The following is a 22637-nucleotide window of genomic DNA, read 5'->3' as shown; positions in this document are numbered from 1 at the left end:
TTGAGGTGCTCTTTTTTGTGCTGGTCAAGGGCAGTCAGGTCTGGAGAGAACCAAGGGCTATATCTGTTCCTGGTTCTAATTTTTTGTTGTTGTTGCATTGAACACACCCTAGGCCAGCTGTAAGACACCAAGATCTTTTCCAAGCTCGACGAACAGTCAGGGTCCTGGAAAATCCCTTTGTCAAAAGACTGAAAAATTCACCACATTCATCATCCCCTGCGACCGATGCTGCTTTCATAGGCTCCTGTTTGTAATCTCATTGGCCCCAAAATATTTCCATTGCAGAATGTCACAACTGCTGATGGCCTTGAGGGAGACTTCTGCCAAATGGATGATATCCTGGTGTAAGGGGCAACTCAGGATGAACACAACAACCGGCTGTTTGCTGAACACAAAATGTGAAGTGAAATTCCTGGGCCAGATCATCAATGGAGTGGCGTTCGAGCTGACCCAGCCAAGGTCACAGCACAAAATTGGTTGGTACTGGAATGTAATGCCAGTACCAACAAACGTAAGCAAGGAATGGGGAAATACATCCCTCACCTTGCAGAGATTTCCAGACCCCTCAGAGAGCTACTGAACAAAAAACAGCACGTGGACTTGGGATTCCCAGCAAGCGCAGGCATTTAGCGACTCCTCATGGATTAGCCCTTTACGACCCTACAGCAGATGCAAGGTGTCAGCTGATGTGTCCTCCTACAGCCTAGGAGCTGTTCTACTACAGAGGAAAAGCGATGCAGACCCTGCCTCACACAGGAAGCGGCGCAGGTCCTAATCCAGGCACTTGTCATCTCCCGTCTGGATTACTGCAACTCGCTGTTGGCTGGGCTCCCTTCCTGTGCCATTAAACCCCTACAACTCATCCAGAACGCCGCAGCCCGTCTGGTGTTCAACCTTTCCAAGTTCTCTCACGTCACCCCGTTCCTCCACTCTCTCCACTGGCTTCCAGTTGAAGCTCGCATCCGCTACAAGACCATGGTGCTTGCCTACGGAGCTGTGAGGGGAACGGCACCTCAGTACCTCCAGGCTCTGATCAGGCCCTACACCCAATCAAGGGCACTGCGTTCATCCACCTCTGGCCTGCTCGCCTCCCTACCACTGAGGAAGTACAGTTCCCGCTCAGCCCAGTCAAAACTGTTCGCTGCTCTGGCCCCCCAATGGTGGAACAAACTCCCTCACGACGCCAGGACAGCGGAGTCAATCACCACCTTCCGGAGACACCTGAAACCCCACCTCTTTAAGGAATACCTAGGATAGGATAAAGTAATCCTTCGCACCCCCCCCCCTTAAAAGATTTAGATGCACTATTGTAAGGTGGCTGCTCCACTGGATGTCATAAGGTGAACGCACCAATTTGTAAGTCGCTCTGGATAAGAGCGTCTGCTAAATGACTTAAATGTAAATTTAAATGCAGACTGGCATCCCCTCGCATATGCTCGGGCCTTGTCTTGCGAGGAACGTCGCACAGATCAAAAAATAAGCTCTTACTACTACATGAGTTTGTGAGCACTTCAGAGAATTTCTTATAGGCCATGCATTTCAAGTCTACTCTGACTTTAAGCCCCTCCCAGCTTAAAGTGGCTAGACAAACTACTACCAAGGATCTAACTTATCACAATGAGACTCATGCAATTCAAGTTCTCTATTGCACATGTCTGATAAGAGCTTTGCCATGGGGACCAGTGGTCCTTCTGTAGCTCAGTTGGTAGAGCATGGCGTTTGTAACGCCAGGGTAGTGGGTTCGATCCCCGGGACCACCCATACGTAGAATGTATGCACACATGACTGTAAGTCGCTTTGGATAAAAGCGTCTGCTAAATGGCATATATTATCTAGAACCCTTCAACAGAGAACCAGACAACCAATCTGAGGAACAGATTCCATTTATGGAAAAACGCTACTGCCTAGTGAGACAGTGTTATGAACATGGCTGGGCAGAAGAAGTCCGAGACAACCACGCTCTGAAACCCTATTGGGCCGCCTCAGGTGACCTCACTGTGGCACAAGGACTCTTACTAAAAGGTCATCCCCTCCAAAACGCAAGAGGATATTCTAAACCGGTTACATGAGGACCACCAAGGCATTCCGAAATCCAGAGAGAGAGCCAAGTCCTCAGTCTGGTGGCCAGGTCCCAGCAAGCAGCTACAAATGAAAGTCGAACAATGTGACACTTGTGCCAAATACAGAAGACAGACACCAGAGTCCCTCCTCCCAAGTCCGACACCAGATGGCTCTTGGCAAAAGCAAGGGGCTGACCTTTTTCAAATCAACAACTCCACCTACCTTGCTGTCTTTGATTATTTCTCTGGATTCATGAAGGTGGCAAAAATGACATCTAGCACAGTGGTGGGGAGTATGAGGTCATGGTTCACTTGTAGTGGGATCCCTCTTCTCCTTATCTCAGAAAATGCCCCACAGTTTGCCTCTTAGAATTTCAACATTTTCGCAGACACCTGGGGATTCACACACACAACCTCAAGCCTGTTGTTTCCCCAAAGCAACGGTGCAGCTGAACGAGAAGTACAGACTGACAAACAGCTCCTTTGCAAATCATCAGACCCCTACCTGACGCTCTTAGCGTACAGATCAACCCCCCTCTCTAATGGACTGAGCACAGCAGAGTTGTTGCTCGGCAGGAAGCAGCTTCTGACCATTCCTACTCTGCCCTCACCGGTGACTCCAGGGTGGCTAGAACTCTCTGAGTGTACACATAAAGACAGACAATAAAAGCTCAGCAGGACTCAGGACTCCCGAGACAAAGGCATAGCGCAATGACAGTCAGACACAGCACGCTCAATCCAAATAAACACTCATGGCCAGACAGTCAGGAGAAACCGCCAACATCTCACCCTGGACCAACCAGATACTGCGTCACAACAGCTGCACTACGACTCTACTGGCAACCACAGCACCTCTGACTCCGGCTCTGAGGAACCCTTCCCCAGCTCAGACATTACAGACAGAGACATCCATTACCTCTCCACAACCTCTCGACGGTACCCTGTGAGGACCAGGCTCCCACTCACTTACAGTACCTTAAAGACTTTACAGCCCCATAGGTCACACTAAACACCTTGAACTGGGACAGATTAAAGGCCCAGGTGGATGGAGAGAGTTACAGGTAGTCTAACCTGTGCTCTCTTTAAAAAATATTTTGACTGGATATGAACATGTTGTTTACATGTTAGTTTGGGTATTTATTGAAATGATAGTTTAGAGAACTGTTACAGTTGTTAACTATTGTAGGTTAGACAATGCAGTACTGTGTGTTCTGTTGTTCCCTAAGAAAGGGAGATGTGGGAGTAGTTACATGTCCCACTCTGTAAGGGGACGCAAGGTGAGGTGTTTTGAAGACAGATAAAGTCACTAAAGTTTCCTACTAACTGTGGTGTCCTCGTCCCTTCACTCCATAACTAACATTTTTTTTGGATTGCTTACACACTAAAATTAAAAGTAGTACACTATTAGCAAAACCTTACACTCAAGAAGCAAAACATCAGCCCATATTTGCACAACTATAAGCACATTGTCAACCTCACACTTGTTGCAAAACTCTACACACAGTGATTTGCAAAACACTAAACACACTTAACATACATTACACACAAACATCTATCATGAAGTCACGTCCTTGCAATACCAAAGCACTGACTGTCAAATTACCACACCCTCCAACCTATTGGTTCAACACAGTCATCAGGTGTGCAAACACTCGTTTGCTTAATTGTAGACACACCAATCAGGTGTATAAGCACTATAAATAGCAGCAGGTGAGTTCATCGGTCTTTAAGCATAATGGAAAGAGTCAGAGAAAGAGTAAGAGGAGGAGGAGGAGGAGGAGGAGGAGGAGGAGGAGGAAGAAGACAAGAAGGTGCTCAAAGAGGACCGAATCTGACAAATGAGATCCGCGCAACACTGGTTGACCACGTTGTCAACCACGGCCTGACGCTGAGGGAGGCTGGACTGCGAGTACAGCCAAATTTAAGCCGATTTACAGTGGCAAGTGTGATGAGAACATTTAGACTGGAACATAGGTATTGTAAAAATATCATCATATCAAAAACATCTGCACGGTTTCAGTAACTGCTTACAGTACTGTATTCTATGCACTATCAGCACTTCTGTTACCTTTTCCTGTGAAATTACTGTACTATTGTATACTGATTTTTCTTTCTAAATAGGAATGAGGGTCAGGTACGACAAAGGAGAAAGCCTCCTATGTTCACAGAACAGCAAGAGAGGGAGATAGTAAACATGGTTTTGGCCAACAATGCTATAACACTCAAGCAGCTCCAAGCTAATATTGTCAATAACCACGCCATTTTCAATGATATCCATCAGGTCTCAACATCAACACTGCCACGCATCCTAAAAAAAAACATATTCAAATGAAGCAAATTTATCGAGTGCCTTTCAGGCACAATTCCGAAAGGGTGAAACGACTGCGGCATGATTATGAAGAGGTATGTATTCACTTTAGCAGTGTGATCTTGCATACTGTCTCATAATCTTTTACTGTAATATGTATACTAGATCTACACTGAACGACACAATTTTGCCTGACACTGTTTTTCAGAGTTTTACGAATGGATGGAGAGGAGATCCAGCATGAGTTCATTTACGTAGATGAGGCTGGGTTCAACCTGATGAGAACACGAAGGAGGGGAAGAAACATCATTGGCCACAGTGCTATAGTCAATATCCCAGGGCAATGTGGGGGTAATATAACACTCTGTGCAGCCATTACACAGAATGGGGTCCTCCACCGCCAGGCCCATATGGCCCCTTACAACACAGCACTCATACTTACATTCTTGGACCAATTGCACAACATAACAGCAGCAAATCAAATCGATCATATGCAATACATTGTTATCTGGGACAATGTGTCTTTCCACCGCTCTGCTCTGGTTCAGAACTGGTTTCAGCAACATCCACATTTCACCGTCCTTTATCTTCCACCATACTCTCCATTCCTCAACCCTATAGAAGAGTTTTTCTCTGCATGGCGGTGGAAGCTATATGATCTCCGTCTCCAGGCTGAGGTACCCCTCATCCAAGCCATGGAGGAGGCCTGTGACCAGATGGAGGTAGCAGCAATGCAAGGATGGATTCATCATTCAAGATGTTTCTTTCCAAGGTGTCTTGCTAATGACAACATTGCCTGCGAAGTTGATGAAATTCTCTGGCCAGATCCAGCTAGGCGAAGTGACAGTGTCTAGTTATTTTTTTAATTGTTTAAAAAAAATTACAATACGTAAAGTGACATTTGGTTATAATATTATGAATCTCCATGTCAACATTTTGGGCGTGTTGAGAAATAAATGAGTTTCTTCAGTCTGCAACATTGGTCTTGTGTAGTGTATGGTGAATTTACATTATATTTGTACTTTGTTGATAGTAGCCTACTCTAATCATAGGGAAGAAGAAGTGCTAAAAGGGTTTTAGGTTTATCACAGCAGAGTGTAACTCGTGCAAACAGAGTATAGTAATGTGAAACGTGTGTGTTTCATATGGTAACATAGTGTGGTTTTTAAAAAGAAGTGTATAGTTTTTACAAGAGTGTTTAATTTTGCAAAGGATCTGTAGTGTTTTGCTAATTGGGTGTGTGGTTGTGCTAATTGGGTGTGTGGTTGTGCTAATTGGGTGTGTGGCTGTGCTAATTGTGTGTAGTGTTTCGAAAACACGGGCCATGTTTTGAAAATCGTGCTTAAGCAATAAAATAAAAACTAACAGTATCGACCCGTACAAAAGATATCCATGAATTATAATACACAACCATGCAAATTTCCTGTTGCTGAAGGGTTATCTTTATTCTGTAGCAAACTAGCTCAAATTATGATCCTACATCTGTAGCTCCTCTGAGCAAACAAAGAAGATTTATAAGTAAACTCCCTGACCCATCAAAGGAGTGTGTCTTCAGCACTAATTACGGACTGTGCTGACTCTCTGTCTCTCTGCTAGTTTGCACAGGCCTTATTACTGTTAGTCTGTCAAATCTGTCTCTGTCTGGGACACTTTCCCCTTCAAGACATTCCAGGCTACTGACTGTGAGACTATAGGCTACTGTGAGATAAATTAGCATATCCCTAGAGCCATGGCCCTATAGCTTTGATCATGTGACGCCTGCCCTGCCTGACCAGACCTGGTTGTAGTTAGTTAGAGACATGGGATGCGTACTTGTGGTTCTGTATGTTAAAGCTCTAGCAGACCTGCCAGTGTAACCCCCATGGCTGTAAGCCTTCTTGTCACGCTGCTATAATGTAGTGTCACTCCTACTGCTAATGGTTAGCATCACGCTCACTCCCCTCCCTCCCTCCTCCTCTCTAACTCAGCCAGGCATAAGTGACCCGCGCCAGTACACTGGATCTGGCGTGAACTTAATCACTTGAGCAAATTGAAACCACTTGCTCAGCAGTACTTTTACAGCGGTATATAGTGTGTGACCCAGGCCTCTTGTGAAGTGACCTCTGCTTTTTGAAAGATGGCTGGGAGCTGAGGGACTGTACCGACGAGAGACCGAATGCCGTCGAAAAAACATGAGATGCTTAACTTTCCTTTTTTTCTCCTTTTCTCCCTCCTTAGCTTGATCCCCTCAGTATGTTGGTTGGATGTTGGACATTCCTTCCCTAAACCCACTACCTGTTAGATTTACTACGCCTGGGTAATCCCCTCACAGTTGACATTTAGAGGACATGTTAAGAGTCATGCCTTTAGTGTGAATTTGTTTTTATCTGGAGTGCTTTATCGACAGTAGGATCCACCACTTTGAAGACCTTCCTGTGCCCCTAGGAAAGTTCTTGACCCTGATTACCAGGGGTGAATCCCAAATGGCACCCTATTCCCTATTAAGTGCACTAATTTTGACCAAGAATAGTGCACAATATAGAAAATAGGGTGCAAGCCACCCTTACCAGCTCTCATCTCTGGGTCCCATCAGGAGGGGGAGCAGGGAGTAAATGAAGCAGGGAGGGTCAAACAGCCCGCAGCCAGAGGGTTTAACCCAGGAGGACCAACACTGATCAGACAACACTGATCAGACACAGAGCTGGAATGCTTCTCTGCTTCTCCTGTCCTTGGAAAAATAGATTATGTCCTTCTGTTGAGAAAAAGAAAATGTTCACCTATTACAAAAACATGGACTCAGATGTTGAGTGGCTGCTATGTAGATCATAGACATGGATAGATAGAAAGAAATGAACCAGGAAAGTCACAGGCTAGTTGTTAGCAAACATGTATCTTCCTTACCCCTCTGCTTTATCCCAGGGACTAGGAGAGCAAGGGTTCAGAACATGAAAGACTTAGCAATGACCTCAGACTGGGTCTGTTCAACTTTAAACGTCAAGTAATTATGTTGTAACGCAGAGGACATACATGTTCACACAACACTCTTTCACAGGCCTTCTCCACTCTACAAGTAGCCGGAATCCTGGGACATCCAGGGGTTCCCTATGAAATTCCCAGTCCTCTTTTCCCGCCCCCTTTCCTAATCACAAACAGACAAGCACATTAGAGCCTCTGTGCCCTCCTTAATACCTCTTTAAATAATCCGTATTTCGTTTGGATTTACACAGAGCTGTTAAGGTAGTAAAACTCTTCAAAGTGCTGTGTAACGTTTCATGATGGATGGTGAGGATGGTGTCGGTGTATATCTGTTCTTCATTACCTTTAATCACTCTGTGTTTTACCTGTTCGCTTTATTGTAACAGAGGTCATAAAAACACCCTTGTGAAAAAATGGTCCCGACTCTCAGTTTATCTCGTTAACGCAACCAAACAAAGTGCTGCGGCCCACTTTTAACATTTACCTTTCTGACAGGAGTGCATTCAGGGCTAAATCATGTTTTCTCGTTCTCTCTCCCTCCTCTCTGGGCTGAGTTAGAAAACAGAGAGGCAAGGTGGAGAGGGAGGGGCTTTCTAGACTGGTCGAAACCAAATGAATGAATATAACATTAGAAGAAACTCATGTAAACGCTACTGAAGCCCTGTGATGTCATGAAGCACCCATGAGAAAGTAATGATAAAGTTATACAAGTTTAACAAAAACACATCGATGAACATATTACATGTCATTGACGCAGCCTTTTGTATTAGCGGTTCCAATCCTACTACTACTGAAGCGTGTTATTAATTAGAGCCCATCAAGCCCCTCTCCTCCTCACCCAAAGCCCCAGAGGTAGAACTAGGGGCTGGGTGGTGCTGGTGCTAGTGGGTCCCGCACCAACCCATGACACTGACCATAGCCCTCCTGTCACAGTGACAGGGGGGTGGGGACCTCGGCTGAGGTATTTGACCTATTTGACCCTTAACCTCTAGGATTATTGAAGTGGCTGGCTTTCCCTGGTTGGCTGCTCATGGAGGGATGACGGTGACGAGTCCTTTAGGACCTCTCTAGTTGCAGGGTGGAGAGGGGAGAAACACACACACACACACACACACACACACACACACACACACACACACACACACACACACACACACACACACACACACACACACACACACACACACACACACACACACACACACACACACACACACACACACACACACACACACACACACACACACACCTTCAGAGTCATAGGGGCCAGAGGTGTTGTAATCTGTCTGATGGGCTTGGCTCAGGCCTCAAGGAAGACATGCTGGTCAGTCATGAGAGAGAGAAGGGCAGTAGTAGCAGGCTGTATGCAGTGACCGTCGATTGTCCAGAAGGTGTCAACGCAGAGTGGAGTTTCCTCTAGGACATTGTGTTACTGGGGGTGTTATTGGGCACATTACAATTACTTTATTAATAGAATATCATAAAACTATTCAGTAACATCTGGGATGTTGTATATAAAGTATTTTTTCTATTACGACAGATTCAAATTAAACAACAGTACTGTATCTATGTCAGTTGAAGTCCTTGGATACTTGTGATAAAGACATCGAGTCTGTATTCCCTATATACAGATACATCTAAGTCTTGTTTCCCCTCCACTAATCTAATAATCTCTCTTAGTTTTCACCTTGTTCATGCCTCAAGGTCAAACAACTTTTCTGTCTTCAGTGTTCTCAAATAATCTGCTCTGCTCCTGGGGTCATCCCCGCTAATCCCCAGTCGCTCCATTCCTGGTGGGTTCTCCCATAGGGCCGGTGAAACTAGACCCCAAAACCCTGAGCCGGGCAAAAGATGTCCGCAGAGATAAAGAGTCCTGAGCCCACTCTCAGTCAGTGGTCTCAGGCAGGATTTCAGCGATACATCATCACAAAGCCATTAGGACTGGTCCCCAGCTCCACCCAGCCCAATGCCGAGCTGCATCCAAGTCCCAAGCCCCAAGACCCTGACCCAACATCTAGGGTTGGGCGATATATCAAATGAATTTTATGAAATCTAATGGATGTTTCTGGGCGACATTCCAAATGCCTGCACCAGTGTTTATGTTAGCTTGTTCTCATGTTGTCTTGTGTCTCGTCTCCTTCACTCCTTCTATGCTGTGTGCACCATCCTTTTTACACCAGAGATCTGTATATAATGACGAGATGCCCGTCTTCTCTCTAACAATGGGAGTTGTTGATCCAAAAGCGGGAAGGCAGGCGACAAGCTTATGTCCAAAATAAACCCATTAAAATGAATTGGGCTTATTTTGGACAGATTGTAGTGAGAGTGGAACCTCTCGCTTTGCCTCTTCCTCTATGATTAACACACACACACACACACACACACACACACACACACACACACACACACACACACACACACACACACACACACACACACACACACACACACACACACACACACACACACACACACACACACACACACACACACACACACACACACACACACACACACACACACACCAAGCCCCTCCCCCTGCCACTCACAAGAACAAATATGAGAGACCACTTCTTCCTCTCTGACAAGCAGTTTCAACCCTCTATTTGCACTTGAGTATTGGTCCATCAGAATGGGTCATATGGTCACCGCTACACATTGAGACATTATTTTACAGTAATGGAGGAGAAGTTAACCTTTTAATGCTACCCTTTTTATGTCTCTACTCCTCAAATTGCACTCAGAACAGACACGAGAGTATCAATGAACACTGATTCCGGAAAATGAATGTTCAGTTTGTCGCAGGTGGCATTGTGGTACCAAGTAGGCCTACCTTTAGCAGCATTTTAACCAAAGACTGTTATACTAGCTGTCTAGTCTGTGTTTTGTAAATGTGCCTTAAGCACAAATCAAATCAAATCAAATGTATTTATATAGCCCTTCTTACATCAGCTGATATCTCAAAGTGCTGTACAGAAACCCAGCCTAAAACCCCAAACAGCAAGCAATGCAGGTGTAGAAGCACGGTGGCTAGGAAAAACTCCCTAGAAAGGCCAAAACCTAGGAAGAAACCTAGAGAGGAACCAGGCTATGTGGGGTGGCCAGTCCTCTTCTGGCTGCGCCGGGTGGAGATTATAACAGAACATGGCTAAGATGTTCAAATGTTCATAAATGACCAGCATGGTCAAATAATAATAATCACAGGCAGAACACTTGAAACTGGAGCAGCAGCACGGCCAGGTGGACTGGGGACAGCAAGGAGTCATCATGTCAGGTAGTCCTGAGGCATGGTCCTAGGGCTCAGGTCCTCTGAGAGAGAGAAAGAAAGAGAGAATTAGAGAGGGCATACTTAAATTCACACAGGACACCGGATAAGATAGGAGAAGTACTCCAGATATAACAAACTGACCCTAGCCCCCCGACACATAAACTACTGCAGCATAAAAAACTATTATATAAGGAATTGGCAACTTGTTCTCATTCTGAGAAATAAGGTAGTCCACTTGATTTCAACGTCTGAACTAAGTAGACAGGCTAGCATGCTGTTCAAACAGTTGGAGACGGACAGAAGGGTGTGGTCATAACAATTCACATGTTCTATCTGGTTAGGTAGCAAATAGATCCAAGTTGGCTGAACTTGAAATTGAAAAATTAGCTGGTTACTCACTAGCATGTGGGCCTGTGCTTGAGAGATTGCTGTGTTCATTTTCTATAATGTATGCTACAAGAAGATAGTTATTATCAGTGAATGAGCATCAGTCATGGTTCTGGTTAAATTTGTAACAAAAAAAGCCATTTTCATAGAGAGACAGATCAGTGATTATTGCAACAAAGCAGGTTAAACTTCTTCATGTAATTATTAATGGGTCTTATGGTTGTGGAAGGCTTATATTTAGATTATTAATGGGTCTTATGGTTGTGGAAGTCTTATATTTAGATTATTAATGGGTCTTATGGTTGTGGAAGGCTTATATTTAGATTATGAATGGGTCTTATGGTTGTGGAAGTCTTATATTTAGATTATTAATGGGTCTTATGGTTGTGGAAGGCTTATATTTAGATTATTAATGGGTCTTATGGTTGTGGAAGGCTTATATTTAGATTATTAATGGGTCTTATGGTTGTGGAAGGCTTATATTTAGATTATTAATGGGTCTTATGGTTGTGGAAGTCTTATATTTAGATTATTAATGGGTCGTATGGTTGTGGAAGGCTTATATTGTCACGCCTTGGTCATTGTATTTTGTGTTTTTGTTATATGTTTGGGTAGGCCAGGGTGTGACATGGGTTTATATGTTGTTTTTCGTATTGGGGTTTGTAGTATTTGGGATCGCGGCTAATTAGGGGAGTTGTAGAGGCTTGGCTGCCTGAGGCGATTCTCAATCAGAGTCAGGTGATCCTCGTTGTCTCTGATTGGGAACCGTATTTAGGGAGCCATAGTTTCGCTTTGTATTTCATGGGTGATTGTTCCTGTCTTTGTGTAGTTTCACCAGATAGGCTGTAATTAGGTTTTCGTTCCGTTTGTTGTTTTCGTCTTTCAGTTATTTCATGGACCGCATTTTAATTCATTAAAGTCATGAGTAACCAACACGCTGCATTTCGGTCTGACTCTCTTCTTTCAACAGACGAACGCCGTTACAGAATCACCCACCACTCACGGACCGAGCAGTGTGTAAACTGGCTGCGCCAGCGACAGCTTCAGCCGCGAAAGGAGGACGTTATGGACGGTAGAGGCATGGAGTATACTACGTGGGAAGAAATCGACAGGTGGGCGGCCGACCCAGAGAGAGTGCAGGCGCCCGCCTGGGATTCGCTGCAGCAATGTGAAGAGGGCAATAGGCGAATGGAGTCAATAAAAAAGAGAAGGCGGCGCAGAGCGAAAACCGAAAGTCACCCCAAAAAATGTATTGGGGGGGGGGACTCAGCGAGAGTATGGCTGAGTCAGGAGATAGACCTGAGCCAACTTTCCTTGTACATCGTGAGGAGCCAAGGAGGAGACCAGAACCAGAGCCAGAGTTAGAGGTGAGTGAAGCAGAGACTGTGAAGGAGTTAATGGGGAAATTGGAGTGGAGAGTAATGAGGGAGTTGCTAGCTTGGTGCTATAGATACAATATTCGTCCGACGGATCGTGTCGGGGATTTGATAGCACCTGAGTTAGCGCTCTATACTCAACCTGAGGTGCGTGTTAGTCGGCTGGTGAAGTTGGTGCCAGCCTCACGCACCAGGCCTCCTGTGCACATCCCTAGCCTTGCACGTCCTGTCCCTACACTGCTCTCAAGATCTCCAGTACGCCTTCACGGTCTAGCCCATCCTGTGCCACATCCACACACCAGTCCTCCGGTAGCAGCTCCCCGCACTAGGCTTCCTGTGCGTGTCCTCGATCCAGTACCACCAGTTCCAGCACCACGCACCAGGCCTCCAGTGCGCCTCGCCTGTTCAGCGCAGCCAGCGCTTTTCTCCTCTCCTGCGCTGTCGGAGTCTCCCACCTGTTTAGCGCAGCCAGAGCCTTTCTCCTCTCCTGCGCTGCCGGAGTCTCCCATCTGCCCAGCGCCGCCAATGCCGCCAGTCTGCCCAGCGCCGCCAGTGCTTCCAGTCTGCCCAGCGCCGCCAGTGCTCCCAGTCTGCCCAGCGCCGCCAGTGCTCCCAGTTTGCCCAGCGCCGCCAGTGCTCCCAGTCTGCCCAGCGCCGCCAGTCTGCCCAGCGCCGCCAGTGCTCCCAGTCTGCCCAGCGCCGCCAGTGCTCCCAGTCTGCCCAGCGCCGCCAGTCTGCCCAGCGCCGCCAGTGCTCCCAGTCTGCCCAGCGCCGCCAGTGCCGCCAGTCAGCCCAGCGCCGCCAGACAACCAGTCTCTTCCAGATCTGCCAGACAACCAGTCTCTTCCAGATCTGCCAGACAACCAGTCTCTTCCAGATCTGCTAGTCAACCAGAATCTTCCAGTTCCGCCAGCCAGCCAGGATCTACCGGAGCCTACTACCTTCCTGAGCTTCATCTCAGTACTGGGCTGCCCCTCAGTCCCGGGCTGCCCCTCAGTCCCGGGCTGCCCCTCTGTCCTGGGCTGCTTCTGTCCCGAGCTGCCCCTCAGTCCCGAGCTGCTCCTCAGTTATGTGGGGATCTGGGTGAGGACTATTAGGCCATGGTCGGCGGAGAGGGTGGATTATCCCAGGACGCGAAGGGGAGGAACAAGGACATTAATGGAGTGGGGTTCACGTCCCGAGCCGGAACCGCCACCATGGACAGACGCCCACCCGGACCCTCCCTATGGTTTTGAGGTGCGTCCGGGAGTCCGCACCTTAGGGGGGTGGTTCTGTCACGCCTTGGTCATTGTATTTAGTGTTTTTGTTATATGTTTGGGTAGGCCAGGGTGTGACATGGGTTTATATGTTGTTTTTTGTATTGGGATTTGTAGTATTTGGGATCGCGGCTAATTAGGGGTGTTGTATAGGCTTGGCTGCCTGAGGCGATTCTCAATATGAGTCAGGTGATCCTCGTTGTCTCTGGGAACCGTATTTAGGGAGCCATAGTTTCGCTTTGTATTTCGTGGGTGATTGTTCCTGTCTTTGTGTAGTTTCACCAGATAGGCTGTAATTAGGTTTTCGTTCCGTTTGTTGTTTTCGTCTTTCAGTTATTTCATGTACCGCATTTTCATTCATTAAAGTCATGAGTAACCAACTCATGACTCAACCAACTCTGCATTTCGGTCCGACTCTCTTCTTTCAACAGACGAACGCCGTTACATATATTTAGATTATTAATGGGTCTTATGGTTGTGGAAGGCTTATATTTAGATTATTAATGAGTCTTATGGTTGTGGAAGGCTTATATTTAGATTATTAATGGGTCTTATGGTTGTGGAAGGCTTATATTTAGATTATTAATGGGTTTTATGGTTGTGTAAGTCTTATATTTAGATTATTAATGGGTCTTATGGTTGTGGAAGGCTTATATTTAGATTATTAATGGGTCTTATGGTTGTGGAAGGCTTATATTTAGATTATTAATGGGTCTTATGGTTGTGGAAGTCTTATATTTAGATTATTAATGGGTCTTATGGTTGTGGAAGGCTTATATTTAGATTATTAATGGATCTTATGGTTGTGGAAGTCTTATATTTAGAATATTAATTGGTCTTATGGTTGTGGAAGGCTTATATTTAGATTATTAATGGGTCTTATGGTTGTGGAAGGCCTATATTTAGATTATTAATGGGTCTTATGGTTGTGGAAGGCTTATATTTAGATTATTAATGGGTTTTATGGTTGTGGAAGGCTTATATTTAGATTATTAATGGGTCTTATGGTTGTGGAAGGCTTATATTTAGATTATTAATGGGTCTTATGGTTGTGGAAGGCATATATTTAGATTATTAATGCAGTGTATTTTACCTTTAATTGTACACCAATGCTTATTTAGAGAACAAAATGTAAATACATCTAGATATGAATTTGAGGCCATACTGCCCAACCCTTCCATCATCCATTTCAAAGAGCCAATGTCTGTCCCATCCCAAGCCTCAGCCCAGGATATGCCCCAACTCTAGACCAACCCCAGCCATCCTTCATACCCCCTAACTCAGCCACTGGGGGGGGAAACCAACCCATCACTCCCCAGCCATGTTATTTTAGGCTGAAATGAAAGTCGACATGAAATGGCCTCTGAAACAGTGCAGTATTGTTTTTCAGTCACCACGCAACACTATCATGTGTGCTGCTGTGAGAGAGACAGGGGGTGCTCACCATACATGGCTGTGGAAGAGGGGTAGAGAAAGAGGGAGGAAGGGAGGGGGAGAGAGGGAGAGAGAGATAGTAGGGAGTTAAATGGAAGGGATGGTGGGGTTAAAAAGCGGAAGGGCGTCCATGTTTTAAAACCAAGGAAAATCTCAATTACACATTAGTGCTGGAGGGCAGATTCCCAACCAGAGACAGACAGGGGGATGTTTGAGAAACAAACCACTCTCACAAGTTTTTGTCTGTCAATCATTCATGTTTGTTTTGGGGGAAAGTGTTCAAAAGATGCACGCTTTGGACGGCGTGTTCTGTTACTAAGCTTATCACACTAAGCTTCCATCACTGGTGTAAAGTTATACATGGTGTTCTAGCCTGGTGCCTGTGGGCTGGCCATCAGTGTGATGCCTGGACTGGAAGGGCTGTAGCCTGTAGCGGTGGCCAGCCAGCATCCCACAGTGTGGTTGAGTTGACAATCAACAGTGAATAGTAGCAGGCTGTTCTATTGTCTAACCATGAGTGTTGTTTGTGCAGTTCTAGATGTGTTTATGACGCCACCGCAGGCAGCCAGTGAGCCAGTGGCTTTGTTATGTGCCAACTATAAACGGGAGGATTTGTCTCCTTGTCTCTTAACATCCACTTACCATACGTCCAGTGTGCTGCTCTCTCCATCTGACAGAAGCATTGTGTTGTGTCTTAAACGCCACTGTCGCCCGGGCATGTTTCTGGACAGGTTTTATGTCTAGTAAACTGCGTCGAGGCTGGCGAACCCTGCAATTAAGACGGCCTTCAGCTGCAATCTTTTCAACCATGATTGGGATACAATTAGAGTAAAGCCATAGCATTTTCAAATAGTTTTCTGACACTTCACATTAGTGTTGTGTTTATTGCTATAGTTTCTGTCATAAAAAGTTATTTCTGGGAGAAAACTTTGCGTGTATGAATGCTTAATTTGGAGACAGTTTTTCAATAGTTGTCAAATTCAATACATTCTGGTATTTGTGTATTTAAACGATCAAATAATCTGTCAATCAATGGATTTAGTCTGTTTTTAATCCTTACATAACACAGTTACTTTTATGAATACAGTATCAAGTGCTGACTTACATACTGGTATACTGTACGTGTGGAGTAAGAGCCTGGCTGTGTACATATCAATAGGTTTGCAATATGGACCAGCCCCATCTGGGTTGGACTTGAAAAGGCTCTCCTATTATTTACAGGAGGGCTCCAGTGTTTTACATCTGGGTGTTCTGTTATTCTCAGCTACAAGGGCATGTAAATGGAGGCTGTATTCTCAGGACAGAGCAGCAGAGCAGCAGAGCAAGAGGCCCGAGAACCAGCAAACCTGAACCAGGCCTCAATTAGTCCCGGGGCACATTTGTTCTGTATTATGACGTCTGATGTACTGTAAGCTACGATGCTATCTATTTATACCTACAACTTTAATTATCCTGCTTCCTGGCTTTGATCTGCGATCAATCACTTCATACCTGATGTCAGGAAACCAAGAGATGGGAAAGGGCTGCAGACTTAGTGGGTCTGGGGCTGCTCCCCCTCTCCTCCCTCTCCTCCCTCTCTCTTCCTCTCTCTCTCCCCCTATTGTTCTTTTCAGCAGTCCAATAAGGGCTCTGCCTGTACAGTACAGTGCAGAGACTCTCTCTCTCTCCTCCTCTCTCTCCTTCTCTCCTTCTCTCTCTCTCTCTGTCTTTATCTCTATCTCTGTCTGTCTCTCAATTCAATTCAATTCCATTCAAGGGCTTTATTGGCATGGGAAACATGTGTTAACATTGCCAAAGCAAGTGAGGTAGATAATATATAAAGTGAGTATATAAAGTGAAATAAACAATACAAAATTAACAGTAAACATTACACATACAGAAGTTTAAAAACAATAAAGACATTACAAATGTCATATTATATATACAGTGTTTTAACAATGTACAAATGGTAAAGGACACAAGATTAAATAAATAAGCATAAATATGGGTTGTATTTACAATGGTGTGTGTTCTTCACTGGTTGCCCTTTTCTCGTGGCAACAGGTCACAAATATTGCTGCTGTCATGGCACACTGTGGAATTTCACCCAGTAGATATGGGAGTTTATCAAAATTGGATTTGTTTTCGAATTCTTTGTGGGTCTGTGTAATCTGAGGGAAATATGTCTCTCTAATATGGTCATACATTGGGTAGGATGTTAGGAAGTGCAGCTCTCTCTCCTCTCTCTCGCTCTGTCTTTATCTCTCTCTCTCTCTCTTTCTCTCTCTCTCTCTCTCTCTCTCTCTCCTCTCTCTCTTGCTCTGTCTTTATCTCTACCTCTGTCTCTCACTCTCTCTCATTCTCTCTCTCTTCTCTCTCTCTCTCTCTCTCTCTCTCTCTCTCTCTCTCTCTCTCTCTCTCTCTTGCTCTCTCTTCTCTCTCTCTCTCTCTCTCTCTCTCTCTCTCTCTCTCTCTCTCTCTCTCTCTCTCTCTCTCTCTCTCTCTCTCTCTCTATCTCTGTCTCTCACTCCAACACCACGTGGCAGGACACATCTGACTCTCTTAATACCAACCAGACCAGACTGTACTGAGGACTACAGGGATCTGACTTGACTTGTTTTTTGTCTGTTGTCTGTTGGGTATACTTAATAATGTGGTGAGAAAATATAAAATAGTTAGAAAAGTTTAATAGATTTGTAACTTATTTATCGTCTACACAATTCCCAATATCAGTAGTACGTTCAGGAAGGCATAGGTTGAAAACACCACACTTCAGTCATAAAAAAATACATTACCCAAGCACCCAGTGAAAAAAAAACTATTGGAACACAGGGAGGCAGACGAGCCTTATCAGAAACCCAACATTCTGAGATGAACTCAGAGAACAAATGAGTTCCAGGCGGCTCCGTGTTCCAGCAGCACATCTGAGGACATGCAGACATCTCTGAGAGAAAAATTCAAGCCTGTTTCCTTTCCAGCATGTTTTCATTTAGATAAAAACGGGGAGTGGAACCAATGAGAAAATCAATAGCACAGATAAGCTCCTGCCACTAACGTGACACAGTTTACCCACATGGACATAGCAGGGTGTTGTGTTGGAATGGGTCCAATTACATCCAACTGTGTATGTATAAAGTCCTCCAAAGACAATCTCAGTCAGTGTCAGATCATTTGTAAATTCTTGCAGTTATTTAAAACTAAATGTGTGTAAGCCTTCGCTCGTTTCACAGCCTGGAACGTTTCACAGCTCGTTTCTTACCGGATGCTAACTAGGTGAGAAATGAAAGCGGAAGAAATCTGGTTTAATATAATAATAATAATATATGCCATTTAGCAGACGCTTTTATCCAAAGCGACTTACAGTCATGTGTGCATACATTCTACGTATGGGTGGTCCCGGGGATCGAACCCACTACCCTGGCGTTACAAGCGCCATGCTCTACCAACTGAGCTACAGAAGAACCACAAGTGAATGAATGTTTCATACATATCAAGATATAGTATTTCTATAGAGCATTACTCAAATTATTAATTCTGACGGTGAATGTTTGTGTGTGTGTGTGTGTGTGTGTGTGTGTGTGTGTGTGTGTGTGTGTGTGTGTGTGTGTGTGTGTGTGTGTGTGTGTGTGTGTGTGTGTGTGTGTGTGTGTGTGTGTGTGTGTGTGTGTGTGTGTGTGTGTGTGTGTGTGTGTGTGTGTGTGTGAGTGTGTGAGAGAGAGAGAGAGAGAGAGAGAGAGAGAGAGAGAGAGAGAGAGAGAGAGAGAGAGAGAGAGAGAGAGAGAGAGAGAGAGAGAGAGAGAGAGAGAGAGAGAGAGAGAGAGAGAGAGAGAGAGAAAAAATAAATAACATGGAGAGTATGAGAGAGTGCTGTTGGAGTAGGCCTATCCTATAGAATCCTTCAACTACTCCTTCAGGTTTCTGGGGAAAATCTAAGAATTGTTGGAAACAGATGATGAAGACTGCATAGCTGTAGACTGTATAGTCTGGTCCAGGAGACATGCTTAGGGGTCTCTGTGCAATATGTTCTCTATTACATACACCAGGTGATTTCTGCTTGTCTCCTCTCAGAACATGATCTCCTCCAGGCCGGGCCGGGACCATGCCGCCGAGCACTGCTCGGCGCAGAGCCTCGTTAAATCACCACGGACGGAACGAGGGATCGTGGATTAAGTTGAAAAGTAATACAAGTAGTGGACCTGCTGGCTAGGTGAAAAACCCACTATCGGATTCCTAAGAGCAACTTTCTTTTCATGTACAGACTGCATTCAACGAAGCGTTTAATTCAACAAATCCATGGTTGTGATCCACCAGAAATGGAGCTTGGGTTAGTTCAATTTGTACCAAACGATCTCCAAATGATCAAAGCCCAGAGAGCTCTCCCCAACATGCTGCTTAAATTAGACTAACACCAAAGTCTTTGGCTGCAGGACAGTATTTGGAATGTCTTACCAGAAGAGAAATTCTTTGGCACATATGGTTCCAATAGAATCTAGATGCCGCTCCACGGCTTTAATGGGCTGAGAGGGAACTTTGGCGCTAACTCTCTGACTCCCAAAAGTTCTCTTGCTGTCACCCGCAAAGCAGCATGGATGTCGTTTTTCTCTTTCCTCTTTTTCCATCCCTCTTTTTCCCTTCCCATTACCAGGCACTGAAGGGGAGCGACTGTGTGGCGGAAGGAGAGAAGGGAGGAGGAGGAAGAAGAGGTTTTCTGTGCCTGCTGCATACTGCCATCCCTGGCTGGGAGACTGTCACTCCTCTCCACTTCTCTCCCTGTGTGTCAACTACGTTGAGGCAGACAGGCCTGTGGTCTGCCACCAATAACTAACCAGAGTTACCGAGTTACCCAGAAGGCACCACTCTAACACTCCAGCTACGCCATTAGGCTGTTCAGCCCATTTGAGATTTCACTAACAGTATGTGTTATGTAAGCGATACAGACAGACCAGGATGAAGAGAGTGTGTGTGTGTGTGTGTGTGTGTGTGTGTGTGTGTGTGTGTGTGTGTGTGTGTGTGTGTGTGTGTGTGTGTGTGTGTGTGTGTGTGTGTGTGTGTGTGTGTGTGTGTGTGTGTGTGTGTGTGTGTGTGTGTGTGTGTGTGTGTGTGTGTGTGTGTGTGTGTGTGTGTGTGTGTGCCTGCATGTGTGTAACAAGCTTGGCTACATCTGTAGGCCATGTGGAACCCAGAAAACACACACACCAACAGGAGAGAACAGGGGTGCGGTTCTCGTGTGTGTGTGTGTTGGAAGTCGAGCATCTTCTCTGCACACTGTAAAAAAAGCCTCTCTAATATTGGACCTATAACATTGCACAGATGGGGCTCGTAGTTTAGAACGAGTATTTTTTCACTGTACTTGGAAATGTGACAAAGTAGGAAAAGGAAAGAAAGGAATAAAATAGTATACAGTACTCTTGCACAATATCCCATAATATCATGCAGTACATTGGCCTTGTATGAATTGTCTGGATGAGTGGGTGTTACAGACGTCACAAATATGATTGTAATATCACACGAGTACACGCACAGTCCCAGATATTTCACATTTCACAGCTCAGTTGACTTAGCACTCTCGGGAGAGTTAAGAATGTGACATTTTCACTCTGCGTCTGCACTTTTGTCACAACAGGCATAAAATGTGAAAAGTTGAAACAGCGGGGGGTTTCACTCCGGGGCACATTCAGCTCCTCAGCTCTATTTCTGTTATACTGCAATTAGTCTGTTCCCAGAAGACAGCACTGGTGAGAGGCAATATACACGCCTGTGTGCATGTCACTGTGTGTACTGTATGCACTTCTACAGCAGTGTGTGTACAGTATGTGCATTCAGTTACTCACCTATATATAGAGTGTGTGTGTGTGTGTGTGTGTGTGTGTGTGTGTGTGTGTGTGTGTGTGTGTGTGTGTGTGTGTGTGTGTGTGTGTGTGTGTGTGTGTGTGTGTGTGTTTGTCAATGTGTACAGTATGCTTGATGGCAGTGGAGGCTGGTGGGAGGATCTATAGGAGGACGGGCCCATTGTAATGGCTGGAATGGAATTAATGGAACGGTATCAAACACATCAAACGTATGGAAACCACATGTTGGACTCCATTCCATTAATTCCATTCCAGCCATTACAATGAGCCGGTCCTCCTATAGCTCCTCCCACCAGCCTCCTCTGCTTGATGTTTAAGCCTATTGATTGTATTGCATGAATCAATAAGTTAGTCAGAGTTCCATGTTAAGGTCCTCAAGTAAGATTCAAATTGCCTTGGACAAACAAATACTCTCCCAGAGTTAGAAAATGTGTTTCTGATTCCTACGGTATTCCTATTATTCTCATTGCCAAGAGTTGCCACATACACCAATGCGTGTGTTTCTGAGGGACCCCTAGTCAACACAGCACTGCCCAAACTTGCAGCTTTGTTTTAAAGTTAACTAGAATAAACATTTAAGAGTTTAAAGAATGACTGGAGAAGCATCCAATGTGAATCATCATCGTCAACTTCAATCACAGACCAACCACAGCTAACTTAGTGTATTTATTTACAGCAGTCATTTATGCAGAAAGTGGCTTGTCAGTCCCACAACACAGTTGATGAATGCAACTTTGATTATTGTCATGTATCTGAAATCAAAGTGAAACATTTACTAGCTGTGTGCTGAGCTAGTCCAGAGGAGAGGCTGGGTCAGGCAGACCAGTGAGAGTGAACCCAGTCAGCCTCAAGTTGACTTTCTTGTCTTCAGAACCCCCCTCTCTACAGCCTGGGAGGTTCATCTGACGCATTAAGGTTACGATGTATGTCTAGTGAATAATGACCATATGATGTGTCCCGAAACAGCGTGACAGTTTGCAGCCATTAACCCCTGAGCAGGCCAGGGCTCGTCGTTACAGGCAGTCAGTCCAGCGTTGCCAGTCAGGCCTTCTCAGGGCCAGGGAAGCGAGGCCCCTAATATATCTATATGATTTACCATACCACGTTCAGACAGCACACAGCAAGAGCAGACTGGTAGGAACACATCAAGTTAAATAAGAACTGTCACTGTAGTTGGATGAAGGGAAAGAGCACTTTGATTCCATCAAAAGTCACACAATCCCAATTCGTGAGACTGTTGAGGGTGTTTCATATGACAAAAATGATTGAACCGTGAACTGTGAGTTCAAATCCGAAGCACATGTTCATGTGCTTTATGGCAAAGTCGTTTTTTTGATGACTCAGCTGTATTTGTGAGTGGATTGTTAAAAAGACAATCCAAATTAGACCCCATAACAAAGATGCCCTCTCCTACTTTGTTCAATAAGCGACTTGTTGAGAAATGCACCCCCTCTTGAGAAGAGAGAAAAGCTGAGCTAACAGGGTGACTCACCAGCTGACCTCTGCTCCTGACCCTAAGCCGGTTTGTTGACACTTTCCCAATGCAGCCACTTGAACCAAAAACGGGGCAGGAGGAAAAGAAAAAAGCAGGAGAGGAGGAAAAGAAAAAAGCAGGAGAGGAGGAAAAGAAAAAAGCAGGAGAGGAGGAACAGAAAAAAGCAGGAGAGGAGGAAAAAAGTATGCTTTTTTGATGGATGAGGTCTTCTCCTGTTACATTTGGAGAGAACACAGCTGTGGGGAGCTGTTAAGTACACGCAAACAAGCC

This window comes from Oncorhynchus gorbuscha, linkage group LG04, assembly GCF_021184085.1.
Source record: "Oncorhynchus gorbuscha isolate QuinsamMale2020 ecotype Even-year linkage group LG04, OgorEven_v1.0, whole genome shotgun sequence".
Classification (NCBI taxonomy): Eukaryota; Metazoa; Chordata; class Actinopteri; order Salmoniformes; family Salmonidae; genus Oncorhynchus; species Oncorhynchus gorbuscha.
This window is presented reverse-complemented; position numbering follows the sequence as displayed.